This window comes from Neofelis nebulosa, chromosome 12 (assembly GCF_028018385.1).
Source record: "Neofelis nebulosa isolate mNeoNeb1 chromosome 12, mNeoNeb1.pri, whole genome shotgun sequence".
Classification (NCBI taxonomy): Eukaryota; Metazoa; Chordata; class Mammalia; order Carnivora; family Felidae; genus Neofelis; species Neofelis nebulosa.
The window spans coordinates 32,270,230-32,294,795 of record NC_080793.1 but is presented as its reverse complement, the minus strand read 5'-3'; the positions used below and the strand labels follow the sequence as shown (position 1 = coordinate 32,294,795).

The 24,566-nt window shown below is 39.5% G+C and overlaps 1 pseudogene; it reads left to right on the top strand.

Moving 5' to 3' along the window:
* Nucleotides 1–3,121: 3,121 nt before the first annotated feature.
* LOC131490750 (glyceraldehyde-3-phosphate dehydrogenase-like) lies at nucleotides 3,122–22,816 on the top strand (annotated as a pseudogene).
* Nucleotides 22,817–24,566: the final 1,750 nt, after the last annotated feature.

The window sequence follows — 24,566 nt, the reverse complement described above, 5'->3', positions numbered from 1 at the left end:
TGAGTTCTAGGGCAGCTGGGTGGCTCAGTTTGTTGAGCATCCAACTCTTGATTTTGGCTCAGGTCATGATACCAGGGTTGTGAGACTGAGCCTCTCGGCGGAGTCCCCACCAAGTTAAAACTTGCTTAAGACTCTGTGTCTTGGGGCGCCTGGGTGGCTCAGTCGGTTAAGCGGCCGACTTCGGCTCAGGTCATGATCTTGCGGTCCGTGAGTTCGAGCCCCGCATCGGGTTCTGTGCTGACAGCTTGGAGCCTGGAGTCTGTTTCAGATTCTGTGTCTCCCTCTCTCTGACCCTCCCCCGTTCATGCTCTGTCTCTCTCTGTCTCAAAAACAAATAAACGTTAAAAAAAAATTAAAAAAAAAAAAGACTCTATGTCTCTCTCTCTTCCTTCTGTCTGTCTCTCTCTCCCTGCCCCTCCCCCCACTCACACGCAAGGGCTCTCTCTCTCAAAAAAAAAAAAAAAAGAAGAAGAAAAAAGGACTGAGTTCCCTGTATATCAGTTAGTTTGTTTGAAGAGACTTCTTTCCCAATGTATTTTCAAGTAAAAATAACAACCTTCATGAAAGTAAACATAATCTAATCACATTTATGAAATAAACCAAAAATCCATGTATTGTATGCAACCATGTAAACACGGAGAAATATGTAAACACAGGTCAGAAAGTTATTAATTACCTGAAAGGAACAGAAGCAAAGAGGGATGTGTAAATAGCATAAAGAGATGATTGAAAGGATGGTTATCAAAATTAAAATAAAATATTTAATACTTTAATGTCAAACATTTTTTTTTAATTTTAACATAGTACATTTTCTTTTTCTTTTTCTTTTTTTTTTTAATTTTTTTTTTCAACATTTTTTATTTATTTTTGGGACAGAGAGAGACAGAGCATGAACGGGGGAGGGGCAGAGAGAGAGGGAGACACAGAATCGGAAACAGGCTCCAGGCTCCGAGCCATCAGCCCAGAGCCTGACGCAGGGCTCGAACTCACGGACCGCAAGATCGTGACCTGGCTGAAGTCGGACGCTTAACCGACTGCGCCACCCAGGCGCCCCTCTTTTTCTTTTTAAGTTTTATTTATTTATTTTGAGAGAGAGCACACATGAGGGGCAGAGAGAGAGGGAGAAAGGAAATCCCAAACAGGCTCTGCTAACAGTGTAGAGCCTGATGTGGGGCTTGAACCCATGTACCATGAGATCATGACCTGAGCCGAAATCAAGAGTCAGAGGCTCAACTGACTGAGCCACCCAGGCACCCCTTAATATTGTATATTTTCACAACCAGGAAATTGAATTTGGTACAATATTATTTACTCAGGTGCTGATCACATTTGGGTGTGATCAGTTTTTATAACAAGCACTGATTTTTTCATAGTTTTATTAATGTATAATTGATACACAAAAAAACTGCACATATTTGATGTATACAACGTGATGTTTGGACATATGTATGCACCTATGATACCATCACCATAAATCAAGGTAATAAACACATCCATCACCTCTAAAAGTTTCCCAGTGCCCCTTTGCTTTAAAAAAAACAAACAAACAAACAAACAAAAAAAAAACAATAAGGGTACCTGGGTGGTTCAGTTGGTTGAGTGTCTGACTCTTAATTTCGGCCTAGGTCATGAACCCAGGGTGTGGGGCTCCATGCTGAGAGTGGAGCCTACCTAAGATTCTCTCTCTCTGCCTCTGCCCCTGTGATCTCACTCTCTCTCTCTAAAAAGAAAAAACTTTTTTTCTTTTAACTTAGAAAAAAGAAAAAAGATGGGTACCTCAGTGACTCAGTCAGTTAAGCGTCTGACTTCCGCTCAGGTCGTGATCTTGCAGTTCATGAGTTTAAGCCCCAAAGGAATATGCTTAAAGCTCAGAGCCTGAAGGCTGCTTTGGATTGTGCCTTCTCTCTCTGCCCCTCCCCTACTTATGCTCTGTCTCTGTCTCTCAAAAAATGAATAAATATTTTTTAAAATTTTTTTAAAAAAGAAAAAGAAGAAAATTTCTGTTATAGAACATTTAACATGAAAACTGCCCTCTTAAGGCTTTTTTTTTTTTACAATTTTTTTAGGTTTTTTTTTTTTTTTTTCATTATTGACAGAGAAAGAGAGCACAAGCTGGGGAGGGACAGAGAAAGGGAGACACAGAACCTGAAACAGGCTCCAGGCTCTGAGCAATCAGTGTAGATCCCAGTGTGGGGCCCAAACCCACCAACGATGAGATCATGAGCCAAGGTTACACGCTCAACTGGCTGAGGTACCCAGGCACTCTTACCCTTTTAAGTTTTTAAGTGCACAACACCATATTGCTAATTACACACAATACATCCCACAGAAGATCTCTAGAACTCACAGATGTTGTATAACTATAACTTTATGCCCATTGAACATCCACTTCCATCTCCCCGTCCCCTGGCAATCACCATTCTCTTTTCTGCTTCTCTAAGTTTGACTATTTCGGAGACCTCGTATAAGCAGAATCATACATTACTTGTCCAAGTATTGATTTTTAAATGGATGCTTCACCATTTCCTCAAACTTTAGACATTAATAAACCCTATAATAACATACCTATAAGTCCCATTACAAAGTTCTGAGGAAGACTAATCTTTTTTAAAAATCTTTTTCATGTTTATTTATTTTTGAGAGAGAGCATGTGTGAGCAGGGGAGGAGTGCAGAGAGAGGGAAACAGAAGATCCAAAGCAGACTCTGTGCTGAAAGCAGACAGCCTGATGCAGAGTTCAAACTCACAAACTGTGAGTTCCTGACCTGAGCAGAAGTTAGACACTTAACCAACAGAGCCACCCAGGTGCCCCCTGAGGAAGACACATCTTAAGCAGTGAACTTCCTAATTTTGTTTCCTAAAAGACCAGACCATGTATGCAAGGAAGTACATCCTTGAAGAAATTGTTTGCTAAAAGTCACATGACCATTGCAGAGGTTAAATTGCCACCTTGCAGATCTGACACATGTCCACAGTCACTGCAGACACTTTCTCACACAGGGTATCTATCACTTTGCACCTCTCAGCAATTTTGCTAAGCAGGAAAAGTTTGACAATTTCCATAGGTACAGAGTGAAAAAAGGGTTCTGTTGTGATTTCAGATGAGGATCTTTGAGACCACAATGAAAGTCAGAAGGTGTAACTACCAGGTTGACATTCATATCCTCGGGGATGATGTTCAGAACGTTTCACAACTGGTACAGCTTTCACCTACTGAAATAGCCATCCTAATGCCTCCCAGTTGAATATCAGCCCTAAAGAAACTAAGGCACAAGGATATACATATATGGTAAATCATAAAGGTAAACTCTGAATCCACATCTTAAAACCCCTAAGCTTGTTTATAGGGAAGGAAATCAGACAATTTTCCTTATAATAGCCGGTTAAAGGAAACTTTAAAATTATAAAATGGTTCAAGGTGCCTGGTGGCTCAGTCAGTTGAGCAACCAACTTCAGCTCAGGTCATGATCTCACGGTTGCTGACTTCGAGCCCCACGTCGGGCTCTGTGCTGACAGCTCAGAGCTTGCAGCCTGCTTTGGATTCTGTCTCCCTCTCTCTCTGCCCCTCCCCTGCTCATGCTCTGTTTCTCTCTCTCTCTCTCTCTCTCTCTCTCTCTCTCTGTCTCTCTCTCTCAAAAATAAATCAACATAAAAAATTTTTTTAATTATAAAATAAGAGTCACAAAACCCAAGGCATTATTTCTAAGATAGTATTCCACAGAACAGCATTTTGTAATTAGCATATTATATTTATAGTCAGAAATTGACTTTTATTTAAAAAACATTACTTCAAAAATTTTAGAACATTAAATTGCACACACACACAAAGCTAGTCTATAGTTACAATTAATTCCTGGAAAAAAAATGCGAATAAACATGAGGCCCACCAAGGAGTTCAAAAATTTTTCACAGTTTTGAAATTTCTACAGATTAATTTTTTATTTTCTTATATGTGAACAACTGTTTTTTCTAGCTTCTATGCATTTTATGAAATAACAAACCTTGAATTTTCTTAGTGTATTTATAGTAGATACCTTCCTAATGCACACATTACAATTTACATTTAATAAAAAACATGGAATACAAACACATTAAATATGTGAGAATGGTAAAGATATATAGGAACTAGGCGTTCTTATCAGTGGAGGGAATGAACTGCTGCTTTTGAGGAAGACACTTAAGTACGTAGGAAGAAGCTATAAAGCTGTTTATGCCTTGGACCTCCCCTACTAAGACTGTTCTGAAGAAATAACCAGATATACAAATAATGAGTTATGCATAGGAAATGTACAAGAATGGTGATCCCATCAGTGTTTACAGAGTGAAAACTCAGAAAGTCTACATGGCCACCAGTCAGGGAATGTGTATATAAGTATGGCAAATATTTAAGAAACAATACACTAAAACCTTTTAAAAAAACAACAACAATTGGGGCGCCTGGGTGGCGCAGTCGGTTAAGCGTCCGACTTCAGCCAGGTCACGATCTCGCGGTCCGGTCCGTGAGTTCGAGCCCCGCGTCAGGCTCTGGGCTGATGGCTCGGAGCCTGGAGCCTGTTTCCGATTCTGTGTCTCCCTCTCTCTCTCTGCCCCTCCCCCGTTCATGCTCTGTCTCTCTCTGTCCCAAAAATAAAAAAAAATAAAAAAAAAAAAAACGTTGAAAAAAAAAAAAAAAAAAACAACAACAACACTATTTTTAAAGAATATTTAAGGATTGGGGGAGGGGCAACTGGGTGGCTCAGGTCATGATCTTGTGGTCTATGAGTTCAAGCCCCCGTGTGCTTGTGTCTGCGCTAACAACTCGGAGCCTGGAGCCTGCTTAGGATTCTGTGTTTCCATCTCTCTGCCCCTCTGCCATGCTCTCTCTCCCTTTCTCTCTCTCTCAAAAATAAATAAACATTAAAAAATTTTTTTTAAGGATCAGGGGAAATCTTCAGTGGAAAAATCACCATTTTGCAACCCTTAGCAAACAAATGGATCTAGGCATATTGATTATCAATAGCTGCTTAAATCACAGAGAGTGAAACAGACATTATGTACCTTCATATGAAAGTCCACAATAATACGTTTTAAAACGTCTTGCCAGGGTGACCGGGTGGTTCAGTTGGTTAAACATCTGACTCTTAATTTCATCTCAGGTCATGGTCTCAGGGTCCTGAGTCGAGCCCCGCTTCAGGCTCTGTTCTGGGCTTGGAGACTGCTTAAGATTCTCTCTCTCCTGAGGCACCTAGGTGACTCAGTCGGTTGAGCGTTGAACTTTGGATCAGGTCATGATTTCATGGTTTGTGAGTTCAAGCCCCACATTGGACACACTGCTATCAATGCAGAGCCTGCTTGGAATCTTCTGTCTCTCTCTCCCTCTACCCCTCCCCCAATTTGTGTGCACTCTCCAAATAAATAAATAAATAAATAAATAAATAAAGTCTTGCAGAAAAAATTCAAAAGTGAATCTGTTATCAAGATGGCTCAGCCCATTAAGCCTCCAACTCTTGATTTCAGCTCAAATCATGATCTTGGGTCTCATGGAATAGAGCCTTGCATTGGGCTGTACACTGACAACGTGTTACCTGCTTGGGTTTCTCTCTCTCTTTCTTTCCCCCTCCCCTGCTCGTACTCTTGCACTCTAAATAAATAAACAAACTTAAAAAAAAAAAGAACCTAGATCTAACAATTTAGGGAAACTAAAAGTAGAGGAGGGGTGTCTGGATGGCTCAGTTGGTTGATCTGACTCTTGATTTTAGCTTGGGGTCATGATCCCAGGTCAATCCCAGGGTTGTAGGATTGAGCCCTGTGTGGGCCTCTCCACTAAGTGTGGAGCCTGCTTGGGATTCTCTCTCTCTCTCTCTCTCTCTCTGTCTCTCTCTCCCCACCCCTGCCCCTTTCCCCTGCTTTCACAGTCTCTCTCTAAAATTTAAAAAAAAAAAAAATTGGGGTGCCTGGGTGGCTCAGTTGGTTAAGTGTCCAACTTCAGCTCAAGTCATAATCTCACAGTTTGTGGGTTCAAGCTCCATGTGGGGCTCTGTGCTGACAGCTCAGAGCTTGGAGCCTACTTCAGATTCTATGTCTCCCTCTCCCAACAATGGTGCTTTGTCTCTCTCTCTCTCTCAAAAATAATAAACATTACAACATTTTAAATTTAAAAAAAAAAGCAGAGGAGCATATTAACTCCACCATGGCAACACAATCAGCACAATCTAGATGTGAAAAACAGTGGGACAAACAACCTGGTTTTTAAAAAAGGTCATTTTGAAGGAATAAAAGGAGACTAAATAGAAAGCTATAGATTAAGAGAATTTTAAGTGATAGATCAACCAATTGTAATGTGTGGACTTCCCAAGGATCTTGATTCAAATAAAGAAACTGTAAAATATACATTCGGCAATCAGGGAAATATGAAAAGTAGATATTTTATAATATTAAGAAATCATGAATAATAAAAAATGAATTTTAATTATTTTTGGGGGGGAAAAAAGTCTATCTTGACCAATGAAAATGATCCAAAATCAGAGAAAGCAGTTCTAAGAGGGAAGTATATAACAATACAGGCCTACCTCAAGAAACAAACATAAAAAAGGCTCAAATAAACAATCTAAACTTAGGCCTAGATGAACTAGAAAAAGAACAAACAAAGCCCAAGGTGAGTAGAAGGAAGGAAATAATAAAGATCAGAGCAGAAATAAATGACTGAGAGGCTAAAAAAAAAAAAAAAAAAAGAAAGAAAGAAAGAAAATCAAAGAAACCAAGAGCTGGTTCTTTGAAAAGATAAACAAGGGGCGCCTGGGTGGCGCAGTCGGTTAAGCGTCCGACTTCAGCCAGGTCGCGATCTCGCGGTCCGTGAGTTCGAGCCCCGCGTCAGGCTCTGGGCTGATGGCTCGGAGCCTGGAGCCTGTTTCCGATTCTGTGTCTCCCTCTCTCTCTGCCCCTCTCCCGTTCATGCTCTGCCTCTCTCTGTCCCAAAAATAAAAAAAAAATAAAATAAAATAAAAATAAAAATAAAAATAAATTAAAAAAAAAAAGATAAACAAAATTGATAAACTGTTAGCCAGACTCATCAAGAAAAAAAGAGAAAGAACCCAAATAAATAAAATCAGAAATGAAAGAGGAGAAGTAACTGACACCACAGACATGCAAAGGATTATAAGAGAATAGCATGAACAATTGTATGCAAACAAATTGGACAACATAGAAGACATGAATAAATCCCTAAAAACATACAACCTTCCAAAACTGAATCAGGAAGAAATAGAAAATCTGAAGAGACCAATGAGTAAAGAAATTGAATTGGTCATAAAAAGATAAGATTTTTTTGGTCACCAAAAAATAAAAGTCCAACAACAGATAGATTCACAGATGAATGCTAGCAAACATTTAAAGATTTAATAGGAATTCTCTTCAAACTATTCCCAAAAAATAGAAGAGGAAGGAAAGCTTCCAAATACGTTCTAAGGGCCAATGTTATCCTTATACTAAAACCAGACAAGACATCACAAAAAGAGAAAACTACAGAACAATATCCCTGCTGAACATAGATTCAAAAATCCTCAACAAAATATTAGCAAACCACATTCAACAATACATTAAAAGGATCATTCACCACAATTAAGTGGGATTTATTCCAGGAACGCAAGAATGGCTCAATTTATAAATCAACCAGTGTGATATACCAATTCAACAAAATAAAGGATAAAAATCATATGATCAAGTCAATCGTTGCAGAAAAAGCAGTTGACAAAATCAACACCCATTCATGATAAAAACTTTCAACAAAGTGGGTTTAGAGGGAACATACCTCAACATAATAAAGGTCATTAAAAAAAAAAAACAAAACCACAGCTAACATCACACTCAATGGTGAAAAACTGAGTGCTTTTCCTCTAGGAATAGGAATAAGACAAGAATTTCCACTCTTGTCACTTGTATTCAACATAGTGTTGGTAGTTGTAGGGATAGAAGTCAGAGAGAAAAAGAAATAAGAGACATCTATACTGGTAAAGAAGAGATAAAACTGATTATTTGCAGATGACATGATACTATACATAGAAAATCCTAAAGACTCCACCAAAAAAAAAAAAAAAAGCTACTAGAAGCAATAAATGAATTTAGTAAAGCTGTAGGATGCAAAATTAATACCCAGAAATTGATAGCATTTCCATACACTAATAACAAAGTAACAGAGAAATTAAGAAAGCAATTCCATTTACAATTGCACCAAAAAGAAGAAAATACTTAGGAATAAACTTAACCAAGGAGGTGAAAGACTTGTACTTTTTGAAAATTATAAAACACTGATGAAAGAAATTGAAGATGATACCAAAAAATGGAAAAATAGTCCATGTTTATTGATTGGAGGAATTAATAGTTTTAAAATGTCCATACTACCCAAAGCAATCTACAAATTCAGTGCAATCCCCACCACAATACCAACAGCATTTTTCACAGAAACAGAAGTAATATTAAAATTTGTGTGGAACCACAAAAGACCCCAAATAGTCAAAGCCATCTTTTAAAAAAATGTTTTTAAGTTGATTTATTTATTTTGAGAGAGAGAGAATGAGACAGAGCACATGAGCAAGCACGAACAGGGAAGAGGCAGAGAGAGAGGAAGATAAGAATCCCAAGCAGGCTCTGCACTGTCAGCACGGAGCCTAACATGGAGCTCAAACTCATGAAACACAAGATCATGACCTGAGTCAAAACCAAGAGTAGGACGCTTAACTGAGCCAACCAGGCGCCCCTAGGCAAAGCCATCTTGATAAAGAAAATCAAAGCTGTAATTATCAAAATTCCAGATTTCAAGATACACTACAAACCTGTAGTAATTAAAACAGGATGGTATTGGCCCAAAAATAGACACATAGATTAATAGAAGAGAATAGAGAGCCCAGAAATAAATCCAGGTTTATATGGTAAATTTATCCATGACAAAGGAGGCAGTCTCTTCAACAAATGGTGCTGGGAAAACTGGACAGCTACATGCAAAACAATGAAACTGGAACACTTTGTTACACCATACACAAAAATAAACTCAAACTGGATTTTAAAGACTAAAATATGAGACCTGAAACCTAAAAGTCTTAGAAGAGAACACGGGCAATAATTTCTCTGACGTCGGCCATATACAGCAACACTTTTCTAGGTATGTCTCCTAAGGTAATGAAACAAAGGCAAAAATAAACTCCTGGGACTACATCAAACTAAAAAGCTTTTGCACAGTGAAAAAATCATCAACAAAACAAAAAGGTAACCAACTGAATGAGAGAATATATTTGCAAATGATATATCTGATAAGGGGTTAATATTCAAAATATAAAGAACTTATACAACTCAACACCAAAAAAACAAAATCCAATTAAAAAATGGGCAGAGGACCTGAATAGACATTTTTCAAAAGAAGATATGCAGATGGCCAACAGACACATGAAAAGATGCTCAAAATCAGAGAATGCAATCATCTAATCATCTCATCATCAGAGAAATGCAAATCAATACTACAATGAGCTATCACCTCACACCTGTTAGAATGGCTAAAACAATAACAAACAAACAAAAAAGACAAGAAATAACAAGTATTGGCAAGGATATAGAGAAAAAGGAAACGTCATGCACTATTGGTGGCAATGTAAATTGATATAGCCACTGTGGAAAACACTACAGAGATTTCTCAAAAAAATTAAAAATAGAAATATTGGCGCACCTGGGTGGCTCAGTCAGTTAAGTGTCCAACTCTGGATTTTGGCTTAGGTCGTGATCTCACTGTCGTGGGACAGAGCCCCTCCTCGGGCTCCATGGTGAGCATGGAGACTGCTTGAGAGTCTCTCTCTCCCTCTCTCTCTCTCTCTCTGCCCCTGGTCTGCTCACACATGCACACATGCACACTCTCTCCCTCTCAAAAATAAATAAATAAACATTTTTCATAAAAATAGAAATACCATATAATCCAATAGTTTCACTACTGGGTATTTACCCAAAGAAATAAAAACACCAATTTAAAAAAGTTACATGTGGGGTGCCTGGGTGGCTCAGTCGGTTGAGCGTCCGACTTCGGCTCAGGTCATGATCTCGCGGTCCGTGAGTTCGAGCCCACGTCGGGCTTTGTGTTGACAGCTCAGAGCCTGGAGCCTGTTTCAGATTCTGTGTCTCCCTCTCTCTGACCCTCCCCCATTCATGCTCTGTCTCTCTGTCCCAAAAATAAACTTAAAAAAAAGTTACATGCACCTGTATATTTATCGCAACATTATTTACAATAGCCAAGGTATAGAAGCAATCCAAGTGTCCACTGATAGATGAATGAATAAGGAAAATGTGATATATGTATATATGATATAATCTTGCACAGCCATAAAACAAGATGAGATCTTGCCATTTCCAACAATATGGATGGACCTAGAAGGTATTATGCTAAGTGAAATAAGTGACACTGAGAAAGACAAACATATATCATATAATTTTACTCATACGTGGAGTCTAAAAAACAAAGAATAAACAAAACAAAACAAATAGAATCAGACCTATACATACAGAGAACAAACTGATGGTTGCCAGAGAAAAAGGGGGTGGAGAGATGGGCAAAATGGGTGAAGAGTGGGAGGTACAGGTTTTCAGTTATGAAATGAGTAAGTCATGGGAATAAAAGTCACAGCATAGGGAATATGGTCAATGATACTGTAATAGCACCCTATGGTGACAGATGGTAGCTATATTTGTGGCGAACGTAGCATAACGTATAGAGAAGTTGAATCACTATGTTGTACACTTAAAACTAATGTATCGTTGTCAATTATTTTTTTAATTTCTATTATTTAGAGAAACATACTGAAATATTTATGGATAAAATGATATGAAGTGATGGTTTGGGATTTGCTTCCAATATCCCTGTAGGAAGGGGGAATGAGTGGGGCAGAGATAAAACAAGTTTATCTGCAAGCTGATAACTATTGAAGCTGGAGGATAGGAATGTGAGGATTCATTGTCTCTTTTTGTGCATGTAATTTTCTATAATACAGTTACTTAAAAAAACTAGTACTATAGACTCATAGTTAAAAAAAGGCCAGTAGACTTGCAAGAGAGTAAGGAGATTTCCTGTACCATATTTTTTATAGCTCGTAATAAATAAACAACCTATAAATAGCTATATTTAACTCTTATGCTACTGTAAATTTTGATATAAACAAATTCACATACTAGGAAAATTGCCTTTTCAGGTTATATATCATGAATTTGGATTTAAAAAATACATCAATATAGAAATCATGCCCATGATCAAGTGAAAAGACTAAAGACTAATGCCTGTGAAACTTTGCCATTCTCAGGATATAAGGCAAATCTTTCCCAAATCATTGGCACTAACCCCAAACGTTAGTCCAGAGCCTTAAACAAGGTCTTCCTCTAGAAATTAAGTATGATCCTCATTTAGTTCACTCTAGAATCTTTCTCCCAAGTAACTCAAGTTTAAGAAGAAAAATGCAGATTTTCTGGATCTGTTTAGAATCACCTGGGTAGATAGAGTTGTTTATTCTTTCATTTCATGCACACTTACAAAGCCCTAAAATGTGACAGGCTTCTGTGATAGGTCTTGGGGGCACAGTCCTGTCCATTAATTATCTGCTAGGGAAGACAGAAAAGTAAAGAGGCAAGTAGCACAAATAATTTTTTTAATGTTTGTTTTTGAGAGAGAGAGAGACAGAGCATGAGCAGGAAAGGGGCAGAGAGAGACAAAGACAGAATCTGAAGCAGGCTCCAAGCTCTGAGCTGTCAACCCATAGACCGACGCGGGGCTCGAACCCACGAACCTCGAGATCATGACCTGAGCCAAAGTCGGAGCCACCCAGACACCCAGCAAATAATTATTTAATCTGGATAAAGTTAATTTAATTTGAAGGAGGAAACTGGTTTACAATAATCGTTTTCTAGTCATTGCCAGCTTACCTAATTGCTTTAAAACACAACTACCTCCTACTCCTTAAGTGTTGGGCAAACAATAGCTAGCAGATTATGGGAAAGAAAAAAAATGGTATACATACACAGCCAATTAGGGAAATAGTTATAAATTCCTACTTTGGGAGTCACTACGGTTTTTTTTTTTTTTCTTTTCAGTAGAAAAATCCCTAGAGTAAATAGAATGGGAGCTGGCAATGAGGAGTAGTTAGCCTGAAAATAGTTAATTCCTGAAATCAACTAGGGTTGGAAGGAAAATTTTGAGGCATAAAATCAACTCAAAAAATGGAGATTAAGGGTTTTTTGGGTTTTTTTGTTTTGTTTTTTACTGTTGGTGTGGGTGTCAATGGATTCAGCAAACACCCAGAAATTAAAAAGCACTAGGAGACTCTTTCTTATTATGAGGCTCTTACTACCTTCCATAAGGAAGCTTAAGCATTTGTACTGGGAGGGTGAGTAGGGAGTAGAAGATAATGTTTTTACATTTTTGCCTCTATATGCGTAAAATATCTTTGGAGGAATTCACACAAAGCTAGAAATTTTTTTTTCAACGTTTTTTATTTATTTTTGGGACAGAGAGAGACAGAGCATGAACGGGGGAGGGGCAGAGACAGAGGGAGACACAGAATCGGAAACAGGCTCCAGGTTCTGAGCCATCAGCCCAGAGCCTGACGCGGGGCTCGAACTCACGGACCGCGAGATCGTGACCTGGCTGAAGTCGGACGCTTAACCGACTGCGCCACCCAGGCACCCCAACCACTATCTTGATGATTACAGCTTTGTAATACATCTTGAAGTCTGGAATTGTGATGCCTCCAGCTTTGGTTTTCTTTTTCAAGATTGCTTTGGCTATTCAGGATTTTCTCTGGTTCAATACAAATTTAGGATTGTTTGTTTTAACTCTGTGAAGAATGCTGGTGTTATTTTGATAGGGGTTGCATTAAATATGTAGATTGCTTTGGGTAGCATTAACAATTTAACAATATTTGTTCTTCTAATTCATGAGCATGGATTTTTTTGTTTTTTGTTTTTTTAAGAGAGAGCATGAGTGGGGCAGAGAGAGAGAAAGAATTTTTATTTTGAGAGAGAGTGAGAGAGAGAGAGAGAGAGAGAAGGCATGCATATGGGGAGGGACAGAGAGAGAGGGAGAGAGAATCACAAGCAGGCTCCGTGCTGACAGCAAATCATGAGATTATGACCTGAGCTGAAATCAAGAGTCAGACGGTCATCTAAGTAAGCCACCCAGATGCCACCTGACAAAGAGAGAATCTTCAGCAGGCTCTAGGCTCACCATGCAGCCTCATGCAGAGTTCAATCCCATGACTCTGGAATCATGACCTGAGACCAAATCAAGAAGCGGATGCTCAACCAACTGAGCCACCCAGGTGGCCCTGACTTCAAACTTATTTTTTTTAATATTTATTTGTAGGGGTGCCTGGGTGGCTCAGTCGGTTGAGCATCTGACTTTGGCTCAGGTCATGATCTCATAGCTTGTGAGTTTGAGCCCTGCGTCGGGCTCTGTGCTGACAGCTTGGAGCCTGGGGCCTGCTTTGGATTCTGTGTCTTCCTCTCTCTCTGCCCCTAACCCACTCGCATTCTGTCTTTGTCTCTCTCAAAAATAAATAAACATTAAAAAATACATATTTATTTGTATTATTAAATGTAAAGAATTGAATTGAATTGATTCACCAGTAGTCATAAGAATTGTCAGAGAGTATTCAAGTTCCTACTTGAAATTTTAGCTGTACTTAACAGCTCAGTCAACAATTCTTTACCTAGAATTCTCTTATGTAACACTACCGAAACATAGGTTCAAACGACTGCATTTTTTTTTTTTGAGAGAGAGAGCACATGTGAGTGTGAGCAGGGGGAGGGGCAGAGGGAGAGGGAGACGGAGAGAATCAGAGAGAATCTTAAGCAACCTCCACACCCAGCCCGAGCCCAACTTTGGTGCAACTCTGGGCTCGATCTCACAACCGTGACATCATGACCTGAACTGAAATCAAGAGTCAGATGCCACCCAGGTGCCCCCAAATGATTGCATTTTAAGGTAAATATCAACTGTTCCAGGACACACTGTAGTGATCAGAGAACAAAGCTCTGGAGTTAAGCTCTCTGGGTGGTTCCACCAGTTTTGAGTAGGTATCTCATCTACAGATAAAGACTATTAGAAAGATCACATTTCTTTTTTTTTTTTTTTTTTAAACGTTTATTTATTTTTGAGACAGAGAGAGACAGAGCATGAACAGGGAAGGGGCAGAGAGAGAGGGAGACACAGAATCTGTAACAGGCTCCAGGCTCTGAGCGGTCAGCGCAGAGCCCGACAAAGGGCTCAAACTCACGGACCGTGAGATCATGACCTGAGCCGAAGTCGGACGCTTAACCGACTGAGCCACCCAGGCGCCCCAAGATCACATTTCTGAGACACAGAGAGAGCATTAATTTTAAATGTTAATTAACATTACCGTTACCTCTTTCATCTTACCTGAAATTAGCATGGCACTTCCAAGTAACTTCTGACAAATTTACTTTTTCTCCCAAGAACAAACCTATTATAGGTTCTCACACAGAATAGGATTGTTCTTTAAGACTCAGCTTCTTATATTAACCTTAGGGATATTTATAATATATTTTTTAAAAATTCTATTTAGCAACTGCAAAATAGTTTGATTTTGGTATTTCTCATCTGTTCCTTTCAAAATACTTAAATGGTTTTCAAAAACTTACCTCCCAAATAACTGATTTCTTTGTTTTTTTTTAGTAGCCCACAAAGAAATCAATTTAAATAGTTAAGACTTTGAATATTTTGTCAGTTTTGTCTTAATCTAATTTAAAAAAATTTTTAATGCTTTTATTTTTGAGAGAGAGAGAGAGAGAGGAGCAGGAGCAGGGGAGGGGCAGAGAGAGAAGGAGACACAGAATCTAAAGCAGGCTCCAGGCTCCGAGCTGTCAACACAGAGTCCGCTGCGGGGCTCGAACTCACCAACTGCGAGATCATGACCTGAGCCAAAGTTGGATGCTCTACCAACTGAACCACCCACCCACCCTTGTCTTCATCTAATTTTAAGACCATTTTGGAGATAAGGTTTCCCTTTTCATCATTAGAGGTCATTCCATCTGCAAGACAGAAAGGTATTTTATAAACAGCAGAACAAAACAATTTGTGCTATTAATTCCATTCTGTAAATTAACAAACGTCAATCTTTTCTTTTTTTCTAGGAGAGAAAAGCTGTCAATTATCTTACAATGCCTCAGTAGATTCTTGAGATGAGCTGCAACTTTTTGGAAAGAAAACAGCGCTCAGTGACCCAGAGTTCTTTGGGGGAAAATGCTGGTAATGTGTGCCATTACCTTGATAATTTCACTCAAGTGCCTGCAGAATCTGACTCTTATACCCTGAAAACTTCAAGGTTAGCTTAAGCAGGTTCAGATTAATCAGTTCAAGGGGGCTAGTGTATAAAGACCGAGTGTCAACGTTTGGATTTATAATAAAAAATACACTGGGGCACCTGGGTGGCTCAGTCAGTTGAGCATCCAACTTTGGCTTAGGTCATGATCTCACAGTTTGTGAGTTCGAGCCCTGCGTCCGGCTCTATGCTAAAGGCCCGCAGCCTAGAGCCTGATTCGGATTCTGTCTCCCTTTCACTCTGCCCCTCCACTGCTCACACTCTTTCTCTCTCAAAAATAAATAAACATTTAAAAATATACCTGTACAGAGACTAGATACTCAAGTTAACATGCCTGAACATTCTTTTCCAATGGGCACACTTCCATGGGAAGAAACAAAAATCATGATCACAAGATTGAATAGTGGACAGGAAAATGGAACAAAGGGAATAAGTTAAATACGCTGAATGATTGCTAGTAAGAAAGCTTGATGAGCCCACTTTCAAACATGGGTTAGATTTGCCCCAGAGAAGGGATTTCTCAAGCATTGCAAGTAAGTTTCTTCTCTGAGCAATGTTGAATGAGCACAGCTAAAATTTTCCTTAGGAATTTCCTTTTTCTTGTTTTAAAGGATAATCAATTCTGCTTCTGATTGACATTTGTTCTTTAGCTAATGAATTCAGTTTAGCTTCTGTCTTACAATCCTTGAAAGCTTTTTTTTTTGTTTAAGTGACATCCCTATTTGAAATCAGGATATATCGTTTTTTTAATTAACTCCAAAAGATGGAATTTTATTTCCTTTATTTATAATTAGTATTTGGGTTTCCCCATCCCTATCATGCCCACACATATATAAATCTGCCCCTATTATATGATCATCACCATTAATTTTACAATTATATAAAATTAGGATTGGGACTGTAAAAGCTTCTTTTTGAATACTCAGGCAAAAATGTTGATTTTATTGTAAGAAAAGATATTCTCAGAACTGCTGAGGACTTGTAAGAATACCATCTTTATAATTTATGAATTTTAATAGATTTTTAAGTTTTACTACCACTATATCTAAATCCTAAATTTTGATTGTTTGCAGTGTGGACCTCATATAGTAGAAAATAGAAATGGTCTCCTTTGTCTTCACAGAGTGTAGGAAAGGACTAAGAAAATCTTTGAGTAAAATATGTTTAAGTAAATACACACATATTCATACACTTACAAATATACACACATTTATATTTATAACAGTTGCAACCTAAAACTGGAAAAAATATTTCAAATTAATGTTTTTTCTTTTCTCTACCACTTATTCTTTTTGCATGAAATGTGATTACAGGGACTAAAAATTACAAAATAAAAAGCTAACTTCTTAGCAAATGATTTACAGATATTTCCTATGGATACAGCAGCTACTTTCTTTGTAAAATAGATGTTTGATGTTGAAAGAAGACCTAAGAGTATTGTTGCCTAACCATATAGTCATTCTCATACAACAGCTATAATTTAGTCCTGACTTCCTCCTTGGAATCATTTGCACGACCCAGGATGAAAAAAATACACCTTAACATCGAAGCTTTGAAAAATAACCAGGAAATTTAGTAAGAGTAGGGGGCACAAGTGATAAACTCACAACATCATCTACTTAGGCCAACTCTTTTCATTTGTACATAAGAATGAAATGTAATCTATTATATATAAAATATGAGAACGATATACATTATAGCTCTCTCTCTTTAAGCTGTATCTGGAGAGGCAGTATCTGAATGAGAGCAGTGCTGGAGGCAGGCTACCCTGTGAAATTTCCTGTACCACCATTTGAAAGTTGTGCGATTTGGGGCAAATTAGTTCTTATTTTTGTACTTCAATTTCCTTATCTTATATAATTTGGGTGATATTAGCACCTGTTTTATTGGGTCATTGTGAGGCTGACACGGGGCGACAGAGAGAGAATTGGGCATAGTCCCTGTTGTAAAGGAGGAAATTTTTACCCATCTTGGGCTTCTGGCTGAGACTCTAATAAAAAGACAGATTAACAAGAGAAAAACATGGACAAGCATGGCGCCTACCATACTTTCCAGAAACTCTACTGGAAAATAACTGAAAATGGCAGCTTAGACTTCCAGCTTAGGTAGCACCTTCAACAAAAGGCAATAACGGGGGCGCCTGGGTGGCTCACTCGGTTAAGCTATGACTTCAGCTCAAGTCATGATCTTGCCCTTCCCAAGTCTGAACCCAGCATCTGGCTCTGTGCTGACAGCTCAGAGCCTGGAGCCTGTTTCAGAGTCTGTGTCTCTCTTTCTCTTTGCCCCTACCCCGCTCGCACTCTGTCTCTGTCTCTGTCTCTCTCTCTCAAAAATAAATAAACATTAAACATTTTTTTCAAAAAAAGGTAATAACTGAAAGGCAAAGAAAATCAGTTTTTGGTTTCCCAAGTCAGCAAACTGAGGAAGACAAACATATGAGAGAAGAACAACAGAGTAAGATTTGTTCACAGATTCCTCCAGTCTCTGATCTGACAAGAAGGTCTTCTATCCTCCTCGTACAGGGAAGGTATGGTTCACACGGGAGTTTTATCTCCTGCTTTCAGCAAGAAAAAGAAGGGTCAGACTGTCCTTGCACCTACTCTTAAGTGCTCTTAATTCAAAATAATCAAATATGCCAAAGTGGCATATTTTGGGTGACATATTCTGGTTTCCTTCACTGTCACACAATAGGACAGGATTAAGTGCTGGCAAGGAAGTAGAGTAACGAGATTCTTATCTTTTACTGGTAGGACTATAAGCTGGTGTGCCCACTTTTGAAAACTGTTCTTACTAAATTTAACACATACTTACTACATGACCCAGAAATTCTACTCCCAGGTATTGAGAGAAATGAAAACTCCTATCCACCAGAAATGTTTTCATTACTGTTTAGAGCAGCTTTATTCTTTTTAATTTTTTTAATGTTTATTTATTTTTGAGAGAGCGTGAGTGGGAGAGGAGCAGGGAGAGAGGGAGACACAGAATCGGAAGCAGGCTCCAGGCTCTGAGCTGTCAGCACAGAGCACGATGTGGAGGTCAAACCCACAAACTGAGATCACGACCTGAGCTGAAGTTTAACTGACTGAGCAACCCAGGCACCCCAAGCAGCTTTATTCTTTTTTTTTAAATGTTTATTTATTTTTGAGAGAGAGAGAGAGAGAGAGAGAGAGAGAGAGAGAGAGAGAGAAACTGCCAGCAGGGCAGGGGAAGAGAGACAGGGAGGCACAGAATCTGAAGCAGGCTCCAGGCTCTGAGCTGTCAGCATAGAGCCTGACGGGGGGCTCGAACCCATGAACCATGAGATCATGGCCTGAGCCAAAGTCGGTCACTCAACCAACCCAAGCGGCTTTATTCTTAGCTGAAAACAATCCGAATATCCATCAAGAGTGGAATAAATAAATTGTGATATGTTCATACTACTCAGCAAGATGAAGGAACGAATACCTGGAGCACACAATAGCATAGATAATCCCACAGACATTATTCTGATTAAAAAAGAAGCCAGATACTAGAAAAGTACATACTGTAAAGTTCTATTTATATAACTTTCAAGAACAGGCCAAACTACTTTTTAGAGATAAAACATAAGTTACCTCTTGTAGAGTAGGAAAAAGGGACCTGAAAGGGCCACAGGGAAGCTTCAGGGGTGACAGGTGACAGCAAAGGTCTACAGCTTAATTGGGATGTGAGTTACACAGGGGCATAAATATCTATCAACGCTCGTCAAACCATATTCTTTTTTTTTTTCAGTGTATTTATTTATTTTCAGAGAGAGAGAAAGAGCAGGAGCAGGGGAGGGGCAGAGAGACAGAATCCCAAGAAGGCTTTGCACTGTCAGCACAGAGCCTGATTCAGGGCTTGATCCCACAAACTGCAAGTCCATGACCTGAGCTGAAACCAAGAGTTAGATACTTAAGTGACTAAGCCACCCAGGTGCCCCTCATCAAACTATATTCTTAAGATCTAAGCATTTCACAGTTGTAAAAGCTAAGAAGAGTTCTATTTTACATCATCTCCTTTATTTAAAATTTTTTTTTATTTGACATTTATTATTTATTTTATTCCAAACAGTTTTACATATGCTTTGTTACAAGTATTCTCCTATAACTTTATAATGAGTCTAAGATTTAGGTGTTATTATTATATAGAAATATATTATATATTGCTGGGAAAGCTTAAGTAACTTAACCTAACTCCCACAGCTACTAAGAGATGCTGCTAGGGTCAGATGTCTTATCACTTACAATGCTCTCCTCTCTTCCTTACTTCAGAACGAGCTTATGATTCAATCCCATAACTAGAACAAATCATTTTTTTAAAAAAAATTTTTTAATGTTTATTATTTGAGAAAGAGACAAGCAGAGGAGGGGGCAGAGAGAGAGGGAGACACAGAATCCGAAGCAGGCTCCAGGCTCTGAGCTGCCAGCACAGAGCCTGACACGGGGCTCCAACCCACAGGCCACAAGATCATGACCTGAGCTGAAGTCGCCCGCCTAAATGACTGAGCCATCCAGAGCCCCTAGAACAAATTGTTTTAATTGTAGTTCACTATTACATGTATTTTAAGAATTATTTTTTTAATCTTGACATAATTTCAGACTTCTGACCTAAAGAACTATGAGATAACAAATGGGCATTGTATTAAACCACTATGTTTGTGGTTTTCTTACAGCAGCAATAGAAAAATAATACAGATGTCTGGCTCTTCTTCAGCCTGGGCATCAGCCACCGCCAAAGCCCTTCCATTCAGGATGATATGGTAACCCTCAAAACAGCTAGTTCCATGCAATATCCCCATTAAATGTTAAATACACTTTTTGAAAAATAAAAAAATATTTTACTAAAGGATCTTTTGGTACCTAGAAGCACAAAGCCATTCAAGCAATCCAAATGTTTTCAACCTTTATATATTGGGGCACCTGGATAGTTCAGTCAGTTGAGCATCTGACTTTGGCTCAGGTCATGATCTCGTGGTTCGTGGGTCCAAGCCCCACATGGGGCTTTGCAACTGACAACACAGAGCCTGCTTGGGATTCTCTCTCTCTCTCAAAAATAAATAGAGAGAGTGAGCAGGGGAGGGGCATAGAGAGATGGAGAGAGAGAATCCCAAGCAGGCTCTGCACTGTCAGTGCAGAGCCCAACACAGGGTTCAAACCCACAAACTGTGAGATCATGACCTAAGCCGAAACCAAGAGCCGGATGCTCAACCAACTGAGTCACGTAGGCACCTCTCAAGCAATCCAAATTGAAGGGAGTTTGTTGTAAGAATATCAGAGGAGGGGCACTGGGTGGCTCAGTCAGTTAAGCATCCGACTTTGGCTCAAGTCATTATATCACGGTCTGTGAGTTCAAGCCCCTCGTAGAGCTCTGTGCTGATAGCTCGGAGCCTGGAGCCTGCTTCAGATTCTGTGTCTCCCTCTCTCTCTCTGACCCTCCCCCCCATTCATGCTCTGTCTCTGTCTCAAAAATAAATAAACCTTAAGAAAATTTTTTTAAGACTATCAGAGGAAATCTCAGGGACCACCACCACAGGTAACGAACCTAGCCATTACACAAAAGAAAAGGGATCGAATAGCATTTCTGGAAAAGGTTTCCCTCATAGCTTCAAGCAAGAGTAGAGTGAGAATAAGTATAAAATAATGTCAACAAATTAGTTAAAATTAAATGCTTCCTTTCTCTCTATACTCTGCACATTCATGGCTCATTTGATATAAACCCCTCTATAAATTTGGTTATATAGGAGCTATGCAATTCAAGCTTTTAAAAAAGATCTAGCGTGGTGATGCTGGTGGGAACCAGAGGAGAAAGGATGTGTAGTACCTTAGATGGAAGTAGAATTCACAGGTCTTTATAACGGATGCGGTGTAGGGGTGAGAGAGAAAAAAAACCACACGAGAGTCCTAGGATATTAGCTCCTCCATAAGCTCCAAGAAGATAAATATCAAATCTTTATTTTCCTTTTCCTTGTATCTACAGTATTCAACACATAGTTTAGTGTGAGATATTTGTTGTTCACTAATAGAAAACCACTACGTATTTTTTTACTAGAATTGTTTTTAATTTTAGAGAGAGTGAGGGCACACTCACAAGCAGGGGAGAGGGGTAGAGTGGGAGAGAGAGAGAGAGAGAAAGAATCTTAAGCAAGCTCTATGCTCAGCATGTAGCCCGATGCAGGGCTCGATCCTATGACCCCGGGACCATGACCTGAACCAAAATCAAGAGTCTGATGCTCAACTGACTGAGCCACTCAGGTGCCCCTATTTTTGTTTTAACTGAGGGACTAACATGATCATATTTAGGATTTAGATAGCTAGCATTGATAGGGGAGAGGATGAACAAGGCTGAGAGGTATCTATCAAAATCCAGTCTCCTTTTCTTCCTGAGAATACAGCTATACTAGAGTTCCCAGCCGCTATTAAGTTAGGTACAGTTATGCAAGCATGCTGTATCCAAAGCAATGTGAGATGCACCAAACCCACATCAGTACACATTAGGCTGAACCTTTTTCTACTTTCTCTTTCCAGCAGCTGCAATATGCACATGGTGACCCTGCCTCTACTGCACAAATAAAGAAAAGGTCCTAGCAGTTGACAGAAACGCAAGATGGGAGGAGTTTGGATCCCTGAATCACTACATAGAGGAGAGTTACCTGCTGACTTAGAAACCTACTCTGAAATGAGATGAAAAATGAACTTATTGTTCTTTCAGAGGTCTACTTTTTTCTGTCAATGTAGCCATCCTTATTAATGCAGGGTGGGAGCAATGCTAGTGCAGAGTATGTTGTGGAGTCCGCTGGGGTCTTCACCACCATGGAGAAGACTGTGGTTCACCTTAAGGGTGAGGCCAAGAGGGCCATCATCTCTGCCCCTTCTGCTGATTCCCTCATGTTTATGATGGTCATGAACCATGAGAAATATGACAACTCCTTCAAGATTGTCAGCAATGCCTTCTACCAACTGCCTGGCTACTCTGGCCAAGGTCATCCATGACAACTTTGGCATTGTGGAGGAGCTCAGGACCACAGTTCATGCCATCACTGCCACAGTCTTCTACTGTGGACAACCACTCTGGGAAGCTGTGGTGTGATGGCCAACAGGCTTCCCAGAACATCATCCCTGCTTTATTGGAGCTGCCAAGGCTGCCGGCAAGGTCATCCCTGAACTGAATGGGAAGCTTACTGGCATGGCCTTCTGTGTCCCCACCCTTAAGATATCAGTCATGGATCTGACCTGCTGCTTGGAGAAAGCTGCCAAATACAAGGACATCGAGAAGGTGGTGAAGCAGGCATCGGGATGCCCCCTCAAGGGCATCCTGGACTACACTGAGGACCGGGTCATCTTCTGCTATTTCCACCTTTGATGCTGGGGCTGGCATTGCTCTCAATGACCACCTTGTCAAGCTCATTCCTGGTATGACAATGAATTTGGCTACAGCAACTGGGTAGTGGACTTTATGGTCCACGTGGCCTCCAAAGAGTAAGAGCCCCCTGGACTACCAGCCTCAGCAAGAGGAAGAGAGAGGCCCTCAGCAGCTGGGGAATCCTTGTCCCAACCCATCCCCAAACACACTGAGAATCCCCTGACCTCCACTTTCCATCCCAGACCCCCTGAAGAAGGGGAGGGGCTTGGGGAGTCCTACCTTATCATGTACTATCAATAAATGATACTGTACCCAACAAAAAAAAAGTAAAATTTTAGCTATATTTTCTCTTCCCTCCTCACACTATCAACTAGTGTGAATAATAAAATTACATTAAAATGGAGCAGGAGGGAGGGTTTAGATCTCTTGACTTTTGCTTGCAATTTACCTGAGACAATTGCCTGCACCTATTACTCTGTGGTTTATTTCCCTCTTTCCCAAGCATTAAATTGTGTTCTCTTCAGCCTGGGTCATCCAGGAGGGTTAGAAGACTGGCTGATATTTATAGGTGTGCCCAGTGTTTGCTGGAATTTTACTTCTTATCTAAAGATAAGCTGAAAACATAGGATATTTAATAAGAAGAACTCAATATAATAGAAGACAAAAAGAAAAAAATTGACATTTGCTAAGAATGATTACATGCCAAACCCCATGTGGGAGTCTACTTTAATACCAAGAGTTGTTTGTTAAGTAACTCTTAACCTTAAGATTATAATTCATATTTCCTTGTTTGGTGTAGGAAATTTTATCTGTTCCCTGTGCATATTAAGGGAAATTAAACTTAAATTTACTCATTAATCTTGCAATGTTTAGCTACTATGTCTTTATAGATCTGGTTATAATTAACTCAATCAATATAAAGGACTATTTAGACTATCTTCAGTTAAGGAAAAAGGCACTTATATTCCTTTTTAAATCAGTTATGATGCACATAAAAATAAATGGCACATGAGGTGCCCCGGTGGCTCAGTCGGTTAAGCACCTGACGTTGGCTCAGGTCATGATCTCATGGTGCATTGGTCTGAGCCCTGAGTCTGGCTCTGTGCTGACAGCTCAGAGCCTGGGGCCTGCTTCAGATTCTATGTCTTTCTCTCTCTCTCTCTCTCTCTCTCTCTCTCTCTGCCCCTCTTCCACTCACACTCTGTCTCTCTCTCTCTCTCAAAAATAAATAAACATTAAAAAAAATTTTAATAAATGGCATATTATAGAACTTGACTCTTTTTTCTGTGACTGTTTCCTGAACCCACAATTCTCCCAGCACAATAAACTTATCTATTAACTCTTATTTGAAAAAATTTTAATGCTTATTTATTTTTGAGAGAAAGAGAGAGAGGTGGGGGGGGGGGGAGAGAAGAGGGCAGAGAAAGAGGGAGAGAGAGAATCCCAAGCAGGCAGGCTCTGCACTGTCAGCACAGAGCAGCCCAGCAAGGGGATCCAACTCACAAACTGTGAGATCACGACCCGAGTCAAAATCAAAAGTCAATCACTTAACTGACCGAGTCACCCAGCTGCCCCTAACTCTTGTTTGAAATGTGTTTAATTATTTCATCACAGAATCCTCATGGCAAGTATGTTAATAAACTAAGAATGTTGCCTTTCAATGAAATTTCTGGGTCAAGTGTTACCTGGGCTATGCTAATGCAAATGTAGCCCTTTTTCTTTTTTGCAAAGGACGAGGTACAATTAAATTTTTTTTTTTAACGTTTATTTATTTTTGAGACAGAGAGAGACAGAGCATGAACGGGGGAGGGTCAGAGAGAGAGAGGGAGACACAGAATCTGAAGCAGGCTCCAGGCTCTGAGCTGTCAGC